Source organism: Oryzias melastigma, linkage group LG11 (assembly GCF_002922805.2).
Source record: "Oryzias melastigma strain HK-1 linkage group LG11, ASM292280v2, whole genome shotgun sequence".
Lineage (NCBI taxonomy): Eukaryota > Metazoa > Chordata > Actinopteri > Beloniformes > Adrianichthyidae > Oryzias > Oryzias melastigma.
In genome coordinates this window covers 4,625,939-4,646,695 of record NC_050522.1, presented here as the reverse complement: position 1 = coordinate 4,646,695, position 20,757 = coordinate 4,625,939, and the positions used below count along the sequence as shown (strand labels likewise).

Below are 20,757 nucleotides of genomic sequence, written 5' to 3'. Positions count from 1 at the left end.
TGTGTCAGTGGGAATAAAGGATTTTTTTTGGAAAGGGGAAATGAAAGTTTGTGGCCTCTTCCAGGTAATTGTAGACTTCTGCTGGCAGCATGTGAGTGAAATTTCATGAAGATCATTTGAACAAAAGTTTCCTTTTCCAATATTGTAGGAAAATGTAAAAATTGGCAAATAATTTCACACATTTAATTCATTTTTACCGGGTACGAATTTTGGTGAGATTTTGAGCAAGTGGTTGGGACAAATGTTTGCTCAAAAGCTCAGTAGGAGAGACAACAATCTGGTCCTTGCAGTCGAGGGCCACTGCGGCACATAATTTAACCATATAAATTGTCACATGGGTTTTGTTTGTTTGTGAATGACAGCATATTAACATGTTAATTTCCTTTTTGTTTGTCTGCTTGATGTAAAACATACATTAACAAGGTTCTTCCGTCTTTGTCTTCACAGATTACCTCTTCTTCTGAGATCTGCTTGGTCTTCTGGAGGGGAAGACTTGTCTGGGCAAACACCTTTTTCCACTGACTGTGTGGAAACACTCAAGACCAGTTGGACCATTAAGCCCGCAGCTCTTCAAACACTTTATGATTCTTAAATCTTGTGGGAACACTTCTAGATTTTAAATTGCAGTTATATAACTAAAGAAACTCATCAACATAAAAAAAGTTCTGCTGCCACAAAGGAGGACCCTCAAGTGGACGGGAGATCGCTCTTCTGTTCCTTCATTGGACCCCCATCAGAAAACTACAGTAAAGGTGAGTTTATCAGTTCAAGTACCTACCAAGTGCAGTGTTTATGAATAGTACGGTGGTGGTAAATGTGGATAAATCTTATTGATGGCAATTCTGCTAATGATAAGCGTATGCAGGATGGTGTGTGGCTCTACAAAAGAAGGTTTTGTCGTTTCTACACTTGTTAGTTTGGTAAAAATAATCTGTTACGTTGATTGTATATCAAATAGACTTTTCCCACTTTTGATTTTATGCAGAATTATTCTAATTGCTGCTATTCAGATACACATTTGTTGTGTTGTATGCCTCAGCCACACACACACACCCGTATGGCTGCTGTAAGTTTTTGGGTTGTCTTGACCCATAGAGAGTCATTGACCAGTGCGGCTGCATCTTAATCCTTAACCCTAGGTATGTTGACATTGGGAGTGGGGTCATCTGGACCCTTGAAGACAGCCTCAACGTTTTTTTTTTAATGATTTTTGGATTTTCACTGGTGTCCATGGCTGACATAAAATCTTGTCCACCTTCGTCCACATTTGTCACAGGACAAATAACATGTCACTGTTTGGCTAGAGTCATCTGGACCCCATAAGGGGCAGGTTAAAAGAAGAGCAGGTGTGTGTTGCACTTCCTTTGAGGTTGTGTGGTCAACTAAAGGGGCGTCATGATTGCTGCGTGTGTGGTAACTGTAACGTGCAATAGTTGTAAGGATAATGTAAGTTACATGCACATGACGTACGGGTGATGATGTCATGGCGTCTTTATGATACACTATAGTCGTAAGTAAGCTGCACATGCTATCCTCTCGTTGACCACACACAAATGTTACACGCATGGGGTGTGGAGGTAATACACCTTAAAATGCTAGCAGGATGCCCACAAAAACTACATTCTGTTTAATTTTCTCATCTCTAATAATAAGACTCCAAACACAGAACTCACAAGGACCGCACTTATCACGTCAACGGGACTAACGGGTCCCTTGTGCAGTAAACAGGGTTTGGGATGGTGAAATAAATGAAAAAAATGTGTACAATGCGTCTCACCTAATTTCCCCCTACATACTCTTAAAGTTTTAGATATAACACAGAGGATGACCATCATAGCCAATATGTTTGCTCTACAGTCTCGCTGAGTGAACTCTAATCTTGTACAAGTATACCTATACAGGTTTTCCCATTTCCCCCCCGGCAGACAGCCCATATCCACCCACAGGGGCAGTTGTGACTTAGGCATTAAATGTGGTCCACTAGCATTTTGTACATTGATATTGTCTTGGTTCTTGGTGAGTTGACTTGGTGTTCTATCCCACTTTAGAGTCTGTAAGAAGCTAACACCAACAAATCCAAACAAACCATCATTTTCCATCGCCACATTCTGATCACTTACTGTCAGGAAGGAATTGGTTGTTGAGGACCCAGAATGCAGGAGACCAGACTTGGTGACAGGAAAGTAAAACATTCAATAAATTAACCAAAACATGACAAAACCCATGGATTACCAAAACTGGTGCCTGAACAGAGCAGAGCAGATGCCCTGACACAGGTTGTGTCCGAATTCCCTCCCTAATCACTTTATAGTGTGTTCGTCATTTTTAGTGCTGTCCGAATCTACTAATTTCAAAATCGAGTGCACTGGAAATTTCCCAAAAGTCTTTGCGAAAAACTAGCGTACATCAATGGTCACTAGATTAGCGGATATAGAACAATTTTGATCAAAAAAACGTGTTTAAATATAATATTTGAATAAAACATCCACATTTTCACAATCAGAACACAGTGGAGTCATAAATAAATGTTGTAAAATGTTCATTTTTATTCGTTTGGTTAAAGTTTTGCTTTGCATACAAAATCTGTGCAAATCTGAGCAAACCAGACGTTATCAGGTCAACAGAGATGTAAAAACCTACATAGTTTATCATCTATGTGCACCTCAGCGATGAATTCATAAATGTAACTAATCTAAATGTAATAAATGTTAGTTAAGTAATCCTTACTTAAAAAAGATATTTTTTTTTTTTTTGTTTTTTTTTTTCCTTTTCCCCTCTTTCTCCCCAGCAGTCTTACTCTGCTGGGTTTTGTTATTTTAGTTTGGGGCTGGACCTTGGTAGTCTTAGTTCCCGGGCTTTGTTTATTTGTTTTCTTTAGGTAGTTTTGGATAGGCAGCCATTAGCAGGGAGCTGCTGACTCCGACAGTCGACATGGTGGGTCAGCAGTCTCTCTGACATAGTTTATGTTTGGCCAAGGAGCCACAATGAAGAGATAAAAGAAACATGTGGATCTGGAGCTGCAGGTTGCAGACCTCTGGTTTAGAACTATCTTTAGCATACGATACATCAAGCTCCCCTCAAAAAGCCACCATAAAACTTGTACTGATTCATGAACCAGCAGGTATCTGCTAATCAACATACATATTGTGACTGATAGTGAATGTGCAAGTTCTGATTCTATTCATGAAAAAGTCCATCCAGGAGCATGAAGCATGGAAGGGGAAAGTTCCAACTTACAAGTATAGTTACGGTTTGTTTTATGGAATTACAGAATGATGATCCAAAAAGATACAATCCAATGCTGTCAATAAGCAGACGGTGATCCAACAATAATTGTTAAGATTCTTGTGATGGCATTGTTTTTTGTTACTAAACATGTCCTTCGTGTGTGTTAACCCATCAATACAAACTGAGTGAAAGGAAAAGAGTCAGGGTTTTGCAGCCCACTTCCCTTGGGGTTGAACACAAATGGGTGTGCAAAGCCACCCTGTATGAAAGAATTTCCCTGGATTTGAGCAGAAGGTGTTCCTGAAATTGTCAGTGGGCACTAATCTCCAGCTGGGACTATACAGACCGAAACCCATCAGAACCTGCTTGCAACTTTTTTTGCACCGGTGTGGATTTATCCACAGGGAGTTCCGTGTGCTGTTCTGGGTTTCAGTATTACTTCACCCTTGCCAATGTGTTAAATCAATGCTCACCATTTTTTAAAAACTCTTAAAGAAATTTGAATTTTCAGAATTGATCAGATTACAGTGTAATGTAAAGCTACAAACACACCAGGGATGTGATGCATTTAGCTCACGGTGTTCCTACTACACAAGCAGGGAGGGGCTTCAACTTCGTTTGTTTTTTTTGGGATACTTTTTACTAGCACATGTTCGCCACCTACAGTCGGAAAAGGCTTGGTGTGAAATGTCAAAGCGATGCAAATCTTGTAGCAGGCTTTTTCCTCCTCCAAATATTATGATATTTGAAAATCTTGGAGTCATCGAATTCCGGCCGAGCACAAACGGAAATGAATAGTTTCTCCTCCGTGATCAATGTTCAAACACTTGGCACTTGCATGAATTAAAGGGCCTACAATGCTATTCTTGAGCCTTTCAGAGTAAACTATGTCCATAAATATTATGATCTACTACCTTTGGCACACTAAAGAACCAAATATTTTTGAAATTTAAGTTATTTTCATAAACTCTTTTCCTAAGCGAAAGTAAGACAACTCGATCGATGAGGCTCCGCCTTTCGCTCCTTATGGGCGTCGCCCATTTCATGAGATTATCCTAGAGCTGACCTCAGCAGCGTGTGCATATTGTAGATATACTGTAAAATGAAAGCATTTTGCGGCTCACCGCTAGCTCCGTAGAGAAAATGGGAATGTCCGTGTTAGTCTGGGACTGTTCTCTAAGTCACATTGTACAGATCTGCTTGTTTTCGTGAGTTGGGAGGGGCTGGTTCTCAGTGATGCGTGAATGGATCAAAATACCACTTTGGGGTTGTTTTTCGCGAGGAATTAACATAACTGTCACAGCTGAACCATCCTCCTCCACAGCTGACTACCAGAGGGAGCCATCACCTGAGTTTTAACATCCTCCTGAGCTTCTTCCTCACTGCATCTCCCATCAACCTTTGCTCTCTGTTTCCAAGTTTCACCAGCTGTTCCATATCAGACAATCATCTCAACAGTATTTAGTCTGACTCCAATCAGAGCTCAGTGCGAAGTCTTGTTTAGCATTGCTGACAGTCTGAGCGGTCTTCTAAGCCTGTTTCTCTGTGTTTTTGACCCCTGCTTGTCGTCACACTCCTGCCTGTCTCGCTCTTTGTTGACGTCTTCATTTTGCTTACTCCTTGTCTGTTTATCTTGACATTAAATAATTAAATACCTGATCGCCTATGGTTCCAAACGCCTCAGCCTCTTCGTCACGATAACATAGTTAAAAGCTAAAAAAAAGTTGATTTTGCATGATATAGGCCTTTTAAAAGAGATACCATCTATGCATCTCTACCAAATCAGAGTCTCTGATTGGTCAAAGTTTAACCTGATATAACTTTCAACACATGTTTTCTACGCGGAGTCCAAAAAAATCTCAAGAATGGGCATAGCAACGTAGGAGCACAAATGTTACCCAAAATGTGCATTTATGTGTTTATTAGACTTTTAATGACGAAAGGTTGCTTGAACTTGTATTGCCAACGTAGCTTAAGGCATGTGTGTGCAAACCATGACTCGAAACTGCAAACATTTCTTCTAGTTTTGAGCAATGTGAAACAACAGCACCTAAACCATTACGCCATCATCCAAAAGCATTAAAGACGCGAGTTTCTTCAATAGTTTCTAAACATCAAGTTAGAGAGTTTGAGATTGACTTTTCCAGCTTTTTCCATTTTCCAGTATTTCTGGTTTTCTTTCCGTTTTCTGTCCAACAATTTGAAGGACACATCAGAGGTGAGATGGACACTCAATGGCTCCAAGTCAACACCAAACTTTTACTTGAGTCGACCTACTCTGGAAAACAAAGCCAAATTGCAAAGTTAAAAGCTAGATTTGTGGTGGATATTTCTGGACATCACAGAGTGATATATTTTCATTACATTATTGAAGGTCCACAGCACGTCTTTGCCTACAGCAGCATTATTAAAGAGATTATTTCAGGTCACCAGGTACCACAAGTTAGCCAAGAGGTATGAGCATGAAGCACTCTGCCGGGAAAACGCAGAAGGGTGGTCTTTAATAAAAACTAGAGCCTGCTCATTAAAGTTTTTATATGAAGAGAGAAGACTCATATTATCTGAGGTTAACAAGGAGCCATAGGCAGCAGGCAGAAATGTAAGGATTGTCCATGTTTTTAATGAATTTATCAAGTTGTTTTACATTTAACTGCAGCGAGAAGCTCCTGTTCTTTGGTGGCATGTTTTCCTTGTGGTTGTGGTTTGATAGATTAACCAGCACATTGATTTAAGAGGCATTGACTGAGTTTGTGTGTGCCCGTATGTGGTTTTGTGATGAGTGGGCGACCTGCCCATACTATCGTCTAACTAAAGACAGCCGTGTTAGACTCCAGCTACTTCTGCCATGATCAAGAATACAGTAATTTTAATTAAAAAGCTGCCCTGTTGGATTAGAGGGACGCAGTTTTGTAAAAGCATGGAAAGTTAGATTTGCCAAAAAAGAAAAAGGAGCCAGTTTTACATTTTCTGAGAAAACTTATTCCCATTTTCGGAATAGTAAGGTAAAACTTTAAACCTTGAAAACATTTTTAGTATTTTATATCTTATATTTGTCTAAAAAGGGGACTTTAACGCTTTCATCTACGAATTATGATAAAATCAGTTGTCTTTATTAAGTGTGTTCAATCATCTCTCAGGATACAAAACAGTTTTTAAGCAAAAAAAGTCACGTCAAGTGTATTTCCTGAATTCGTACAGTAAAAAAGGATCAATGTATGGTATCATGTTGTTATGGTGGTTCCTCTATCTCTATATGCTGATTTATACATGGATAGAGACAATGTTTGTGAACTAATAGTGTAATAATAACAGTCATGAGCATCAATCTAGCTTCCCATCAAATCTATGAACTGTTATTTCTGAACTGAGAATCTTGATCCAATGGAATATATCATATATTTGCCATCAAAGCGTATTTTACATTGTAGTGACCTCAGTGCATGAAAGGATTCATGTATTTCCGATCAACTACGCACTCACTTCCAATCTATCACGGTTCAGAGATCAACAATAGTTTTCCTTGTCATGATCTTACTGTTATGCGTACTGCCCTTACGGGTGGATACAGACTATCTGCGGGCAAAAATGATCAAACCTGTACTGGGCAAACACCGATGGGGCCACCATAGAACCCGTGGACAAACCCAACAATTCACCCCAAAGGTATCTGCCCACATTGAAATGTTTGCTGGGCAACTTGTTTTTTGTCGTGTTGGCTGTTCCCATTAAATCATGGGTTTCCAACCTCCGGGACGCAAACTGGTACTGGTCCTAGGACCACTTGGTACCGGGCTACAAACAGGGGAAAAAATGCATACGCCAATCAAGGGTCCCCAAACCTCGGGACCGGTACTGGTACCCTAACTCGGTACTGGTTCTATGTCTGGTACCGCGTCCTGAGGGTTTGTGACCCTAATTTAATGGTAGTAGCCAGCACATCAAATAACGTTTAAAAAGTGACGTGGAGGGGACCCAAACCAAACGTCCATATCTGATGAGTCGGGAGTGAGAATGTGTAGCAAGGGGATCTAGGTCTACGGGGTTGTGTCAGGAATAGCATCAAAAACCCCCAACCAAACCACCAATGGTTGGATTATTCACCTTTCAGATGTGCCAAAAAGTGAACAACAAATAAAACACTTGGACTTAAGTATAAAAGTTCATCAGGAAGCTGGTTCCATCTGTGTGCAGCATAGCAGCTTCAATTTGTTTGCTTCAGACTGTATATTCACCATCTGATCACAGTCCACAGTTCTCAGGGCTCTGCTTGGTTTGTATACCACCAACAGATTTCACAAATATTTTGGCTCTACACCATGAAGAGATTTATAACCCAGCAGCAGTGCTTTGAAATCGACTCTGTATCTAACTGGTTGTCAATGTAAGGACTCCAGAAGAGAATTGATGTGGTCAGTCCTCCTAGTTCTGGTTAAAACTCTGGCAGCAGTGTTCTTAATCAACTGCAGCTTTCCAACAGTCTTTTTTTGATAGAGACTGCTGCAGAACTCCAGCCTGCAGGAGATAGAGGCATAAATCAGTTTCTCTAAAGCTTGTCTGAACATGTAATCTCTGAGTCTCACGGTTTGATTGAGACAGTAAAAAGCTGATTTAGATCCTTATGATGGAACTCAAACTCAGGCTGGAGTCTGTTATGACATTGATTTTTACTTCGCTCTTCAGTTTTCAAGACATATGCTTTGTCACTACTTTCCCTCTTTGGTGCCAAACAAACAACTTTTGCTAAATAAATGAATACAATGACATAATGCTTTAATTTTAGAGATGACACTTAAATAACAAACACTCTTTGACCTACCAAAACTCTTTGACCGTTTACGTAAATCTGCTGAAAAGTGGCGTTGCATTTTGACTTTTCTCCGCAACAGAATAAGCCGATTACTTCCTTACTGCTATAAAGTGTTGCATTTAAGCAAAAAAACGGACTTTTCTCCGCTTCAGAATTTCTTGGAATTACATTGATTGCACAAATGCTTGAAGAATTAAGGTAATTTAAAAAGTGTTCACACTGGAGCTTTGGGTTGATTAAGATCCACAAATATTAACCATGTAAGACCATGACTTAAAGAAAAACAACTTCAGATGATGCAGTATGTCTATGCAGTATGAATGGTTTCCCAAAGGAACAATTCCCCAACAACCCCTTGCACACCATCATCATTTCTTTCTTGTAAAATACATGTTAGGAGATGTAAAAACATGCAAATGTTTGATTTCCCTTCACTCTGTGATGCAACTTTTCTTTGATCATTACCATTTTAGGAGTAAAGCTCGCTGCGTGTTTTATCTTTGCTGCTTGTTTTTGCCCTTCAACAGGTCAGGTAGATTATTCTTGTTCGCAAGAAACTCATCGTGTATAAACCCAATTCCAAGATACTATCTACGCTTTGGCTCCAGAACCCAACCCACACTGTAATTCATTTGAAAAGTCTAAAATTACTCTTTTGCTAGTTGAAATAGTCAGTAGTAAATCTATGGGCTCTCCATGGAGATTGACAAAATTAGGTTAGCAAGAAGGAGTTGTAGTAACAGAATCCGGGCTAACTGCAGATGACAGTCTAAGTGCTTTGCATTCCTGGGAGTAACAAATGAATTGCTCTGAAACGGTTAGAAGCTTTTTTACATTTCAGTATGTCAGCTTCCTTTTCTATATGTTGCCCAGGTAACGGGTGCTGATGGAATCAGGATGTGGGGGTTGTAAAGTAGCTCAGATCTGTTCACTTTTGAGGAAAGAAAATATGAGAGAAATCCAAAATGCTTGATAAAAACTCCCATTCGCACATGTAAATGATTCTGCATTAGCTATATTTTGTCTTAAAAAACAGATACCACTTTAAGATATTATGGCATGTTCAGAACTTGTGCAAACTATGACAGTCCTCATCAGTACACATTCATTCCTTATTTCATTTGAGTCAAATATGGAGAGAAAATAGACAAACCCCAATTTGTGTGTCCGTAATTCCTGAATTATTAGTCATACAATACATTTTGTGTACTTGCAATTGAGTATTTACATGTACAAAAAAGTATCAAATTAAAAAAAAAATACAGAATACAATTTACACATGCACAACTTGGCATAAGATATGCATTTAAATGCTGTTTGTTTTCTTATCAACCCTTTTTTTTCAAACTTAGTGAATATTATCTGGTGATAACTTGACATTTTCCCTCTTTCTTAAACAGATATGCCCAATAATTAATATAAAAAAAGTCTAAATAAGTATTTTTAAAACGGTCAACTCTAAAGTTTCTTTATTCTCAGTGCTCCTTTGTAGCTGTGCTTTCCCTGCATATCACAGTTCGTCTTTAGCGGTCTAGCTAAATACACATTTTGCTTTCAGTGCATATTTACATTGATTTGTTTATTGTTTTTTTTTTTTTTAACAGTGCTTTGTTTTCACCTTCCTGATTGGCTGTTGAGCTTGTCAATCAATCCCCTCCATGTCGTGTCTCCTGTACAGAATGTGTTCAGCTTGCTTGATGTACATAAATCCTCAATCTTTGTTTTTTACTCTTTAAAAATGAACCTGTTTATCTATCAAGTTATACATTTTGATAGTTTAACCAAAAAAAGTGTGGAAATATTCATGTATGTCTGAATTTTTGTATAAAGTGTGTAGTGAAAGGTTTCACATCCAACATATTAAGAAACACATTTCAATATATACGAAACTGACTCACATATTTAAAAAATACATATTAATAGGACAATCTATTTCTATATATTCAGTTAAATTTTCTAAAATACATTTGTTATTTAGGCTCTACTTTTTATTTTCCCCAAGGACAAAAAGACACATTTTATTTATTTATTTTTGTGTCATGATGTTTGCATATAAATGTATATTATTAATAGACCTTAAAAACCTATTTATTTATTTTTTTTCTAAAACACTCTGGTTGGTTGAAATAAATTCTGCATGTTGGTGGATCCTTTATGCACTGAGTTTTATTGTCATGCAACCAAATACCAAAGCTTATGAACCTTTCATTAATCAAAGTACATCAATAAACCACATTTTTTTGCAGGATGAAAAATGTATATTTAACATTCCAACTGAAGAAGTAATCAGGGTCACACCTGGGTGCGCTCTGTTGTAACAATAAACAAACTGTGCATGCATTAAAGATAAACTTCTAACTCGTAATTATCAACATGCATATTTGCATGTGCCTGCAGTGCTTCAGGTAGACTTCTTTAGGCCTTATTAGAATCCGCCTGCTGCACCTTTGTTTGTTGGCCAGAGTAACTTTATGACCTTACCTGAGATAACACATGATTGAAGGCAACGCTAAATTAAGTTACGGAGCAAATCTGCCTCTGTGTCGAATGTTTTAGGCACTTGTTCATTTTAATTTTTCAACGAGGTGCTTGAAACCCCCCCAAAACGTTTCCTGTAATCACTAATGGCCCAGAGATCCTTCCCTCCACAAGTCAACTGCAGAGCTGTTTAGTATGCATCGTGTGGCCGGGGTCTGACGTGACTTGATTAAATGGTTCATTCATCCTTCCAGAGCCTGAGGTTAGCGCTCTCAGTGTTCACCTTGACCAGGATGCAACACATTAGCTCTTATCCAGCATGTGGGTGGGTGGGTGGGTGCATTCATGTACTCTGACTTCGGGATATTTGGTAGATTTTGTCAGCTACTGAGTGCAATGGCAGCATTCTGACTGTTTGTACTTTGTTGTTGTTGTTAATTAGGTTTGAAAGTATGGACATTGCTTTCCTAGTTGTCTCATTTAATGGCAAGTTTATGAAGTATGCAGAAAATACAGCAAATACATCATATTTAATGTTTGAGGCATACTAAGTAAAAAGATGGATTATGACTATAATGATCTAAATGGCCATATCTGAGGTGATTGGCTTTAGGTCAATTAGACATGCATTATTAAACTATGAGCAGTTTCAGAGACCTTTTAGTTTACTCTTATATTCAAGTTATTAAGTCACTTAAAGATTCACTCCAGTGAAAATTGTGTTTTTATTGTTCTTCTGGCATTTTTCTTACAGTGGAGGACAAATATAAAGAAATTTGTCCCAAATTGCATTTTTAAGGAATTTGTTATTCAAATTGTTGACCAAAAAGAAAAGCAGTTTTAAAAAGAGCTTACTTGTGATGTAGAAAACACACAGGGTAGGCCATGGTCTCATTCCCCCACTCCATTCTAAAACATAGATAACCAGATCCATGTACATCAGGTATAGGGAAACTACAACCCGAGGACCATATGTGGCCCATTTAACTGTTTCATCTGGCCCGCCAAATCTGAATAAATTATAGTGATGATCCTTTATTTTCCCTATTATTTTGGTTTTCCCATTGATGGTGCTATATTGACTTTTGTTTAGGTGCAGAACGTTATTTTGTATTTCTATGGTGTTGGAAGAATAGTATTTTTAATTTTTTTTATTTTTTGTTCTCCAGTTTGGACAGTCATTTTTCCGATGATTACAACACCACATAAATGCAGCATTTCTCCAAGTTTATAGTTTTCCCTGAAGAACATCAAACCATTAATGGAACTGACCCTAAAAGGGAAAACTAAACTCTCAAATGTTCTACATTGGTTTTAATTTGAAATCAAACGTGTTTTAATACATGTTATTTCTTTTTCTAATGAGGTCAATTACCAAAACACCCCATGCATCTGGTCCTGGTCCGGCCTTTCCGTCAAATTTTAGAGCCCTTTATGGCCCACAAGTCAAAAGTTTGATCAGCCCTGATGTACGTCTTTGTCTTCCTTTTCCAAGTTGGCATCTGGCTCAAAGCTGAACGGCTGAAAAGCTCAAATTTTGCTCGCCTTTTATGCCTCACTGTTAATGTTGGGTTGGGGTTGTGAAGGAGCTGTAAGCTAGAAGGACAATATGTAAAAAAGGGATGATAGAAACTGAAGACAGGCTTGCAAACAGTCCCGTCAACAACTCTGAGTCGAATTTCTAATAGATTACTGCCGCTCTGCAGAAACTATGTCCTAGAAAACAACACAACTTTTTTGATTTTGGCTAAAAACTGCAAAATTACATTTAAAAGACCACTAAAGTTGATCAAAAGATGATCAGAATGAGACTTTACATAAATGAACTTTAAAAATAAATATGCCTTAAGAAAATTGGACAGATGTCACAAGATCAGGATTCTTTTCATATTTTCTTCTGAAATCTACTTGATTTAATTGCTCTTTTGTACCCTTATGTTCATTTTGTCTATATATATTTTTGATTCCGGATCAGGTAGTCCAAGATGTGCTTGACAAAACAAAAAGCATATGTTACAATTTGGGCGAAAGTGTGTGTGCTTGTGGGTGTGTTCTTGTATTTAATAGTTTTAAGGACATTGGTTTAATGACGTACCTTGCAGGGACCTTTGGCCTTACAGGGACATTTAACTTCTCCGGATGATATAGAATACAATTTTTACGTAACTAGTAATCAGACATTAGTTGAAAACTAGACATTAACCAGACATAGTAAGGATAAATATTACCTTTTAAGTGAGAGTGTAATTTTATCAATGGGATGTCTTCATGGAAGTATTTTGGTGTTTGTGGTATAAAGTGGTCCAGTCTGGGTTTGGGAAGGCTTAGCAAAAAATCCTGGGATATTTAGCCAATATGTTTCCATCATCTCTTTATCCCTTTTCCCTGCATCCATTTTCCTCAGTCTCTCTCTACTAAAGCTGCTCAGGCTGCTCACTCCTACCTATCTGGATTTTAGCCAAACACTCTGCATGCGGCCCATCTGCATGTGCCTTCAAAAATACCTGTTCTGGCCCACATTTAATCAGTAGCCTCTGCCCACTTGGCAGGCCCCCTCTCACTGTTGCCCTGCCTCGACTGGGATGCCCCCTCCTTTAACGTGTTACACGGTGAGCCCCAGGTGGAAGCACCGGACAATCCTACTTCACCCAACCCACTCATTCTGGCCACTCCACTGCATTGTAGAGGGCCATTTGAGAGAGTGGCCAGGCAAGGAGGAGGGAGGGGGAGCCATGTGCATTAGCCATGCTAATCTCATTAGTGCGGCCATGATTGAATCCTGTAGGAATCTGCCACTGCTGCCAGGAGAGATGGAGGAGCTTGTATATTATTAAAGGGATGGCTCTGTTGTAGATGGTATGGAGGATGAAAAAAGGAAATATAAGGAGACGTAGAGACAGAAGAGTAGAAGTAGAGTTAATGGAGAGATGGAGCAAAAATTTTTACTATGAAAAGGCACATCTTTGCACTGAAAAACAACTATTCATGAATGATAGAAAATTATATATATAAAAAAAGAATAGAATTATATTTTTATCAAAATAAAGGCACAACTCAAGGGAGTACAAATAAAGAGGGAATAATAGTCGTTTTAATAGAAACACATTTAATACAAACTGTCTAAAATTGAACAATTGGAGATTATGCAGCATTAAAAATAAGGAAACTCTTCAACAACCACAACAAAATCAATAGTTATTACCCACTACAACAGAAGATTTTGAGACTGCAAATAAAAAATGATCAAACTCTTATGATCAGAGGGGGAATCGTGACTTGCCTCAAGTGTGGAAACAAAAGCACTTTAATGTTAAACGGTAGAACACTTTATGGAACTAATAAATCTCCACTGACTCTAGAAGTATACTCAAGTGATGAGTGAATAACAGAACGAAAACGACAGTGGAGTATCAGTTTAGCTTTGGATTACTGAGTCAGACTCCTGGAAGAGAAATGAGATGAGCTGTTAAGATTGAGCAAATGCAGGAAAACCTGAGATAATCTTATTAATGAGGGACTTACGTTCTTCTGAAGCTTCTACCATAAACTCAGCTTTTTGACGCTTCTTTCACTTAAATGGTTTTATCTTTCCACCCTGCCCTTCTGTCGCTTTATGACCATCCTTCTCTTTTACAGCCCCCCATGGGCAATGGCATTGCAAGACGGTTTGGAAGCCCGCGTACTCACCGTAAAGTCATGACCGTGTAAACAAACACTTAATCGTCCTCCTCTTCCACATCTCTGTCAACATCTGTTGGTGTTTCTCTCCCTTCCACCATCACTGGCTCAGTTTTTCTTCCATCTGGTGCCTCATGTCCTCTCTCCGTCTCTTTCAATCAAGTCTCTGAGGAGTTTCTTCTTTTGTTCCATGTGGCTCCAGATGACTCTAACCCTTGAGATTTGGAATCATTATCTAAGCACAATGCTCTGTTGTTTTCACTTCACGAGGGGGGGGGGCTCCAACAAGTTCACTAGTTGTTGCACTTTACCTGAAGATGTTTTGTAAGAATGTGTGTCCAGGGAACTGCGGGAGCTCTGAAAGTCTTACTTGAATTGTGATGATTTGTTTTACAATTTCATATAAAGAATACTTTTGCTTTTCTATGTACTGATGAAGTTTTTTCACTGCTGAAAGATCAATAAACTTCAAAATGAAGCCTTTAATATTGTTGTCTTTTTAAAAATAATTGAAGTCCCATATTTCTAATCCAGTTTTTGGGTAACGGCACTGATCACATCCTGAGGAGCAGTCCACGTACCAAGAGTTCGCGGACCTTTCATTTTATGAACAGCCAGCACGTCAAAAAATGACAAGTTGGGGGTCCCCAAAGAGTCAAAAAGTCACATAAAAGGGTCCTTAGTTAAACATCAATATGTGACAAGTTGAGAGTGAGAATGTGTTGGGTCTGCTCCATTTGGATTCATGCACTTGTAGACAACTAGATCTATATACGTTTTTCTTGTTGCACCGGTAATTTTATGATTGGAGTGTGAGGGACTATAAGCTAGAGTGAGAGCACATAAACAGATGGATGGTGGGAAATGGGGGCAGGCTTACATCGCGCCAACAGTCCTGCCCAAAACTCAGAGCCAAATTTTTGATACTGCTGCTCTGCCGATATTGTGTTTTAGAAAACAACACAGGTTTTTTGTTCTTGGCTAAAAATGACAATCATAATTAAAAGACCAAACGGAAGACTTCTACAACAGATCAAAAGATTATCGTGGTGAGACTACCCTTGTGCTATTTTATGGGGTCCAGATGACCCCGCCCCTACATTGATGTGTGATCCCTCCCATGACAAAGGTGGACAGGATTTTTTTTGTCTGTCATAGACATCACTTAAGATAAATCCATGATTTTTTATGATGACCCCATGACCCCGCTTTTAATGAAAACATGCCTAGGATAGCACAAGGGTTATGAACTGTTCTCGACATTACTGCTAATTACTGCTAGTGTCGAAGTGTTTGCTTCAAAGTCAGTGAAATAAGCACAAAGAGGATTTAACTGTAAAAAAAAATAAAAATAAATATGTATTAAGTTAAAAACAGTTTTAAATTTGCATTTTTATCATAAATTATGACAAAGTGGTAGGGGCTGAGTATCACATAAAAGTTGATCAGTTGAAGGACTATTGATTTCTCCATCACTCTTGACCTGGAAGTGCAGAATCAGTATTGTTTAATTGAACGTGGTATAATGTGTAATAGACTGGTGACACGTCTGGGGTGTGCACTTCCTTCTCTAGCTCTTCAATTGGGAGCTTTTGGCCCTCATCCATCCGGGATAGAGGTGGGTGGTAGCTGGTGTCTCATTATCATGATGCCTTCTTGTTTGCAATGCTAAACTCATATTGACTACTTGAGTCATTAATGAGCTTTGTTGGGTTCTGTCTTGCCTTTGACAGTAAATCTTCGATAAGCCATCCTTTAAGGGTTTACGGTTTTGTTTTTTCTAATCGTTATTCTTTTATGGTGAAGATTCTTTCCTCTCTTCCTACTACTGATTCCTTTCTTCTGCTTTATGTTTACCCTTCTGTGCCCTAAATATTTACAGCAGTTTCTGTCCCTAAGGTGTGTTGTGCTTAGTTTATGTTCCTAACAATGCTGTTATGTAAGACTGATCTCCAAATTACTGTAATGCAAGGAATTTATGACATAAGTCTGAAATTCACCCCTATGGAATGATGCCAGTAAGCTTAACAAATGCTTTACATCTCTGATTTCATCTCACAGCACACTGCTCATCTGTTCTTTGTGCTGCTGCACTCGTCTGTTCTTGAGGCACAGCAGCCTCGACTTCAGTGACTAGAAAGGAAATAGCTGTGGGGAGAGAAGCCTATTGGCAGATGGCGGTTTTGGCAGTACATGAAACAGGTTTCGGCAGCATGGTGGTGTAGTGGTTAGCACTCTCACCTCACAGTGAGAAGGCTGTGGTTTGGATCCCGGTTTGGTACTTTCTGCGTACAGTTTACATGTACTCCCTGTGCGTGCGTGGGCTTTCTCTGGGCACTCCGTCCTCCTCCCTTGGTCCAAAAACATGCTTCATGGGGTAATTGGTGACTCTAAATCACAGGTGTCAAACTCCAGGCCTAAAGAGCCGGCGTCCTACGCGTTTTCCAATTAACCTGCCATTGCAACTTCTTATTGAAGCTTCTCCAGAGGCCCTGTGATCCCAAAGGGGGGGGTAGTAAGTTTAGAAAATGGATGGATGAAGCAAGTCAGTGCAGCAACATTTCTAATTCCTCCATCAGCAAAAAGAATGAAAACCCCATATAGAGAAAACAATTTTCTTGGTGCCAGGACAGCTGTGTAATAATATAAAGGTAAATCATTAGTATGGAAGGAGGTGGAGACACCTTGGAACCAGACAACACTGATTGCTTCCTAATACTTCTACCGAATATCTGGACTTCCTATTTTTGGTGTTTATTGCTACATTTGCATTGGTCACTCATTCAGTCCCTATGTGGAGGACAGAGTGGACTAATCAATGAGCTAGCTCCCTAATCCGTTCGAACCCCCTTAGCTATATGCAGCGTGGCCCTACAAAGTCTTTGCTCATTAAAGTATTAAGACTTATGTTTTGTTGTTTTTTTTTTCCTCAATAGTTTTTTTCATTTGTACAAATAAAATGAAGTCCGGTCTTCGCCCAACAGTTGCTGGGTTGGCTCCATGACCCCGAAAGGGATACAGAGGATGGATAGATGGACATACTGTAAATACAAAGATATATAGATGTAAATTTGGTATAAATGTGGTCATGCAACGAAAAAAAAAAACAAAAAAAAAACATTTGTTTTGATATATGCATGTTTGTGATTTTTGTTATTATATTTTTCCAACATGCTAATAACAATTAACTGTTGATGTCTATTTGTGTGTTTATCCACACATGAAAGGACCTGTTTGTAACATACTTTCAAAATACTTTTAAGACAATTTCCTACGGTTGTATTGATTTAGGTTCAAACACATTGAAATCTTTCACTAAATAAATGACAGTGTCATGATTCGACATTAAAAGGTAACCAAACCCTAAATCAACTTTTTTTGGCTGTTGACCTCAATAAATGGGGCTTTCTAAGTGCTGGCAATTGGTATTCGACACATTTTTGACCATTTAAAATAATGTTGTTTAATTTTAAAAATGTTGGTCTTTAAGTGTCTGTGTGCTACCCCCTACAGGTTGAAACATAGTATTACAGTTGAATTTTACGATTGGTCAAACCATGTAAGTCCTACGTCATTTCAGTAGTCCCACGTCATGATCTGCAGCTCCAGTAATGATAACAGTCCTGTTCCCTAGCCCCCGCTCCTCTGACTGGATTTTCACATTTCGGCTGTGGGTGGAGTAAGCCTCCAATTTACCTGTTTGGTTACCCTTTAATCTACCTTATTTCTGTATTTCTGAGTATTTCCTAATTCGAAACAAATCATGGATCAGAAGAAGTTGAAAACTGGATGCTTGAAAAGGGCTCAGACTAAATGACATAGCTACATGCCAAAATCTATCTTTCTTACTCTACTTGTGAAGTATCCACTAGCAGACAAATAGACAAATATTAATGCTCGTCTCAGCTGGTATTCGGCTCAAAACTATACAGCTGGATAGCTCTGATATTGCGCACTGTTGTTTTCTACGCAAATGTTAGCTTGGGGTTGAGAGAAGCTGTAAACTAGTAGGAGAAAGAGTAGACAAAGGCCTGATGGGATATGAGTGGAGCTAACTTCCGCGCCATAAGTCAGAATCGTATTTCTAATGAGCTACAGAAAATATGTCTTCATAAAACAAAATAGGCTTTTTGATTTTGGCTAAAAACTGCATAGTCATCATTAAAAGACCACTGGAAATGACTTAAATAAATAAATATGGTTGGAGTGGAGCTTTATGACAATGTCAACTGCGTATGTTTTAAAAATAAACAAATTATTTGGATTAAAGCCACAGTTAGTCCCTAAAAGTCAAGTAAACATGGTTCATTTCATTTGATAAAGGTCAACCTTTAAAATAACTGACATGGATTTCTGATTATTCTCTTTAATTCTTTTTCCCATAAAAAAACATGTGTTTTTATAGCATATTTCTACCTACGTTTATGTGTAGCTCCAAGCTATGTTTCCACTTCACTGCCCAATCTATTTGTATTTCTTCTGTGTGCTCTCTCCATTCACCCCTTTCTGATAGTTTTTTTTATTGCTGTTTCTGACTGTCTTGATTTTTCTTCTCTCTATTCAACCCCTTGTTACACTTTCCTTCACTTTTTTCATCTCTTGTGGATTCATTGTTTATTCATCCATCAAATATTTAATATCAACATAGTAATTTCCTGAGACTTCACTCTACCTCAATTTTTTTCTTGTTTTCATTTTATTTTGACTCCTTTTGGGTAATGATTTATGTTAAACATGTCATTTGAGAACTGAACTGGATGACATCACAAATAGTAAACAGCTACTTCTGGCTTAAATACAGTGAAGTAAATTCAGTCGCCATTTTTTCAAGTTATGGACGCCGCGATGTTGGAACCGGACGTGGTTAGTCAGCAGTAATTGGTCCAAATTAGGCAACATTTCTATGCCAACCAATCAGTAGTGAGCTTGTTGGAAGGCCACACCCCTACCACTTGAAAGTGTGAATCTGTCGATAAACTTTTTTAAACCTTTGACATGAGACCAAATACTTCTAATGAGGCATTGGATTGGCAAAAATATAATGGAAACATTCAGGTTAGCTTAAACATGTTAAGAAGGTATCAGAGCAAGAATAGTTATTCTGTTAAATAGACTTTTTTGACTTCTTGGAACCAGCAAGAACTTCCCATTTAGAATAAATTTGTTTCTCTACCACTATACTGCAACAATAGATCATTCTTGGTTTTTTTTTCAGTTAAAACCATCAGTTCGGGGCATTAGAACTTAAGTATTCAAGCTTTACTGCTGTCAACCTATAATATTTTAAATGTTTGCTTTATTCGTTGAAAATAATTAAATAGTTCGGAGAAAATGTCAAGCTAAGCACGATTTTTATTACAGCTTTTGCTTTCTACAATCAACATTTTAAATGTTCAATCTCATAACCCCATGTCATTATATGTTTAAATGGGTGTGTTTTGTTTTTATGCACAATTTTAAACACTTTTTAAAAACAGATGGGTGACAGCAGCATTCAAAGTGTGCTGCTTGAAAAGTTTTGATTAAAACATTTTATGCCCATCCATACATTTTTTATCCACTTCATTCTGTTTATGGCTGAAGGGGATCTGGAGCAATCCCAGGCTGTCTGTTTTAATATTGCCAAAGGGAAATTAAATTGTTTCTGTCACAAAGAATAGGCAAAAATGAAGAAATAATAAAGTAAATACACAGAGCAAACTGATCAGGCAGATCCTACAAAATTAAAAAAAAAAACGTCCTTCTACTTTTTGGTTTGCAGGTGAAGCAGTGGATTACTACTTTTTCAAGTCACATTTTGAGATGACAGAGTTAGTTAAAATGTGTGATTGCATGGATGAATAAGAAGGAAAGCAACAGATATTTGAATTTCATCAAGTAGAGAAGGAATGTATGGGTGGAAAGTGTTTCATTTTGTACAGAAATATTTAATATTATCATTATGGTATAGATGAAAATGATCTCATGGGCAGTTTTTGTTTGTTTATTTTTGAATCCTTATTAGTTTTTATTCATGTACAAACTATTCCTCCAATCCACAAATTAGAAATACATACATTATAACCTGAGTTTTGAGTAAAGATGACAGTAGCATGTATAGCTGTTGTAGATCATATCACTCCAGAAACATTGTGGAGTAGGTTAGAAGGACTGAGTATACTTTTTACCACTTTAAACAACATTTTTGATAATGCTTTAATTTTGATTGTAGTCAATGGAAGATTATGCCTGAATGTGATAAAACAAGAACAGCTCACAATTTAAGAGCTCTGTTTTATTTTGTTGGCCTTTGCTGCTTTTTGGTATTTGAATACAAAATGAATATGTGGCTTCTCCAAACAAAATCAAAATTATATTTTCCACACTGAAGGGCGCACCGGATTATGAAGCACACCATCAATAACTGGTCAATGTTGAATTTACTATGTCATATATAGGCCTTAAAACATATATAAAACTGAAAGATGTATTTACAAAGACAAAAGAGTCAATCATAAATTTATAATTTTTTATTAATCCTGTTCACAGTAATTCTAGAACATGTTTGTAACACACTACATGAAACC

General features: G+C 38.0%; 1 protein-coding gene across 1 annotated transcript in view; it reads left to right on the top strand.

Moving 5' to 3' along the window:
* Nucleotides 1-447: 447 nt before the first annotated feature.
* Nucleotides 448-20,757, top strand: part of LOC112137567 (protein phosphatase 1 regulatory subunit 29) — a gene marked incomplete at its 5' end in the record, with an annotated part of 145,514 nt that continues 125,204 nt past the window's right edge. The window contains 1 exon segment of the mRNA XM_024259949.2: nt 448-752.